Source organism: Ictidomys tridecemlineatus, chromosome 4, assembly GCF_052094955.1.
Source record: "Ictidomys tridecemlineatus isolate mIctTri1 chromosome 4, mIctTri1.hap1, whole genome shotgun sequence".
Classification (NCBI taxonomy): Eukaryota; Metazoa; Chordata; class Mammalia; order Rodentia; family Sciuridae; genus Ictidomys; species Ictidomys tridecemlineatus.
Genome location: NC_135480.1, coordinates 126,045,909 through 126,050,132, shown reverse-complemented (window position 1 = coordinate 126,050,132; position 4,224 = coordinate 126,045,909). Strand labels below are relative to the sequence as shown.

The 4,224-nt window shown below is 33.7% G+C and overlaps 1 long non-coding RNA gene across 1 annotated transcript; it reads left to right on the top strand.

Annotated features, from left to right (window-relative positions):
- Positions 1 to 275: 275 nt before the first annotated feature.
- Positions 276 to 1,259, top strand: LOC144377241 (uncharacterized). The gene is made up of 3 exons (XR_013438015.1): positions 276 to 648; positions 749 to 812; positions 1,154 to 1,259. It is a non-coding gene; the product is annotated as an uncharacterized LOC144377241 (long non-coding RNA).
- Positions 1,260 to 4,224: the final 2,965 nt, after the last annotated feature.

Sequence of the window (4,224 nt, the reverse complement as noted above, 5' to 3'; positions counted from 1 at the left end):
ACTAATAAAAGAAAAATATATGATCTTATCAAATAATAATGGGAAAGTATGGTAAAATAAGCAGTTATTTTCCATAAGAAATTTCAGGTAAACAAGGAATAGATAGAAAATTATGTAATATCAATATTGCTATCAGAAACCAATAGCAAAAATTTATTTCAAAAGCTAGAGCCTTTTGAACTAAAATGAGAAAAAGTATAGTTAATATCTTTATTAACTTTTTAGAAGTTTTAATAAAGGCAATAATATAAAAAAGTGCAATAATATATATAAAAATTATAAAATAAAATATGTAGCTATTATTTAAGTAAACACAGCTAATGTTTCTAGTTCTTTTCAATATTTCTGGTTCTCTTTATCTTTTCTTGACACACAGCAGGATCTACTTCTCCACTGCCTTTGAAGTTGAGTAAACCTATGTGAATGGTTTCAGCCAACACACTGGTTGGAAATGACAACCATCACCTATAAGATAAGGTATTTTTCTCCTGGTGTTAATATTCTTCAGTGCTCTCTTTCCATGCTTACTAAACCTACAAGTCAAGTCTCCTTTAGTCATGAAGATGTCACAGAGTACCCCTTAATGATCTCATGTTTTAAAGGCTCAGTCCTGGATGGTGCTATTGGGAAGTGAAAGACCTGTGAGAGGTGAGATCTACTGGGTGGTCCTTAGGTCATAGAGGGCATGACCTTGAAGGGAATGTGAGACTCCAGACCCTTTCTCTTTCTTTCATTTGCTTCCTATTAGGTGAGCAGTTTTGCTGTACCTCATGCTAGCAATGATGTCATTCGGGGCTAGAAGCTCCATAACGGTGAGCCAAAATAAACCTATTCTAAAATGATTTGGGGGGTTATTTGTTATAGTAATGGAAAGCTAACTAGCACAAATGCAAATTCAACACTTGGAGAACAGCTGTCCTGGGCTTATAGCAGTTTTTGTGTGAATGAAAATTAGATTTCTATTGTGTTAATCTCTGATATTTTGAAGCTATTTGTTGTTAGGACAGCATAACTTCATCCCTAACTGAAATAGTTTATTTGCTTAGAAAACCCAAGAAGTACTTAATAAAATATTGCTAGAGTTAATGTGAAAATTTGGTCAACTCTTATTATATACTAGAAGATTATAAAAACAACTTTTTCTGTACTCTAGACAAAACCACGAAGAAAGAAAATTTGGAGAAAATTTTCTGGTAGAGTTGTGACAAAAAGGTGTAAGTTATTTGGAAATAAATTCTTAAAAGAAAAACTTTGGATGCATATAAATAAAGTTATTATAAAACCTTAAAAATATGTGAATATGTATAATGGATAAATATTATAAAATGTTAATTTTCCCAAATATAATATAAATGTAATATAATCCTAAAACCCAATAAGGATGGTATTATATAAAATTCATATGGCAAAAATTAGTGAATTAAAAAAATACTTAAGAAAAATTTAAAAAATTTGAGATATCAGAACACATGAGGTAGTATTAATAATTAAATTAATATAGAACAATTAAACCATAACCTTTGTTACATATTAACTTAGCAAAAGGATTTGGTTTAATCAGTAAGAAAATTTAATATATATATATATATTCTAGATAAAAATTTAAATATAAAAAGTAAAAGAATAAAAATCAAATATGAAAATCCAGGCTATAAATATATAACCTAGACTTGAGGTAAACTCATCATCAAGATTAGAAAGCCAGAAGATGGGGAGTAAAACATACATGTTAGACCACCTAAAAATTAAGAAATTGCATATAGAAAAAAATACCAGAGATAACAATAGACAAAGCACAGTTCTGGAAGGAATATTTATAAAGTAGTTGCTTGGGCTGACTGTATCCTCCCAAAATTCTTATGATGAATCCCTAATCTTTAAAGAAATGGCATTTGAAGGTGGGGGCCTTTGAGAAGTAATTGGCTTTGGGTGAGGTCCTGAGGGTTGTTAATCTTTCATTACTGTGACAAATATCCATTTTGGCTCACCTTTTTGGAGGTTTCATTCTATCATCAAGTGTCCCCATTGCTTAGGGGCCTGTTGGTTTTGTGATCACCTCAGGGTTGGTGAGTGAAAGGGAGGGTGCTGGGTTCCTACAATTCCCTTGAAGAGCAAACGCCCAGTGACCCAGAGACCTCCCACCGGGCTTGACTTCGGATGGGTTCTACCACTTCCTAATAATGCCAAAATGGGGACTCAGCCTTTAGTATCTGGGCCTCTAGGGTATATATTTCAGATCTAAACTATAGCAAGGTTAGAGTCCCCATGATTTCATTAGTGTCCTTAAGAAGAGGGAAAGACCAGAAGAATCTCCATTATGTGAGAATACAGCAAAAAGGCAGTCATCTATGAACCAGAAAGACAGTCTTCATCCAGACCTGTACTTTGGGATTTCCAGCCTCCAGAACTATTAGAAATAAATGTTTTAGATTAAGCCACCCAGTTTATAGTCTTCTGTTATAGCAGCCCACTATGAGAGTACATGACAAAAACTACATTTTTTTGGTAAACAAAGAGCTTTTACAAAGTTATGGGAGAATGACAGAGAAGATGGAGAAAAGATATAAATAGAGAATTCACAGAAGCATAAATCCAAATTGTCAACAAATAACTTAAAGTAAAAAACCATGAGACAGCACTTAAACACTCATTGGTGGTCTAAAATTTGAATGCACTATGACAGTTTTCACTAGGATACCTTCAAACACCACTAATAGACTTGTGAACTGGAAAATCATTTTTTGGAAGGTAATTTAGTAATGCCTTTCAAATGTGAAATGTATCCACTATTATGTATAATTATATTGCACCAATAATTTTTTTTTTAAAACTGTGAAAAGCATTTACGTTTGGTTCAGCCCACTCTTGAGAATCTTTCCAATAATCTTTCTAACAACAACAACCGCAGTAAATAGTGATAGAGACACAGTGAACCTTCTGGCAGTCCCAATAAAATAGTTACTTTTTCACCAGAAGTAATAGCAAAAGTTCTGGGACATTGTTTGGCATGAGTGGTGTGCTCATGTACCTTAGTAAGAGAGAGAATTCTCCCTAAGGGGAACCAAGGGTATCTTCAAGACAGCATGCGGGGCTCTTTACAAGTGACCAGGGATGTGCTGTCAACTAAAAGAAATGGACACTCGTCATTTTCTCTGGTTGTAGAGGTAAATGTGTTGTTAGGTATAGAAACTTAAGGATCCAACACTGTGTGATGATTAAGAAAAATGTAAGGAAGTTTTAATTCTTTGGAGAATATCATTAGTCATTCCAGTAAAATGACAGCAAAATCTCGCTTTCACTGCCAGGCACATGAGTACAGACAGAACAGCTGTTTAACACCATCAGTCTCTTGTTCTCCAAGGGGCAGAAAACACACTGCCACACCATTGCTGTGGGATTCAGGAGATCAAGATCCTGGCGGTGTTTCAACATCTTATAACATGAGGAAATCCCCACAGAATCAGTGGGAGCTCCAATTCTCAGGAAACTTGGCTTTCATATTTTCAGAAAAAGAGATCTTAATGAAATGGATATTTAAGCTAACAGCAGGGTTCACTATAGAACATTTGAGACACCACATGCTTCCACTCTCAGTGGTTTGCAGTTAGCAGTTTAGTTTTCGACCAAGAAAAGGTTTTTCCAAGCTAGCACCTTATGAACATTTCCCCCAAGCTCTTAAAGAACTGGGGCCAATACTACAATGGGCATTGTAGAATATTTCGAAGCCTTTGTGAGCTATATTTCTAGCCATATTTCCGGCTGCTGAAATTAAGATGAATTTTTTTTTGTGACTGTTTCGCACACCTGGATAAACTTTTTTTTTTTTAAATAAAAATAACAATTTGCAAGAGAAGTTATCAGCTACTTTAAGTCAGGTAAAGACAATAGGCTTAAAAAAAATCTATCAACAAACTGGTCCAAAATTTGTGTCTAATTAATACTTCTCAAATGATTTGGCAGAAATACATTACAATTGTTTTCATATTGATTGCTGAAAATTATAGTTAGAAAATGTTTGGGGAATAATATATGATTTTGTTGATTGATAAAGATAATAAAACATTCTTTTAACAAAATCTGTATCCCAGGACTTTATCATAACTGATGGATTCAGTCTTCTTTTATATGTTTTAATAAGTACCTGCTCATTTTTTACTGAATTTGATTCAACTGAATCCAACAGAAATTAATTGAGCTCCCACTGTGTGTATCTGGAAGATGAAG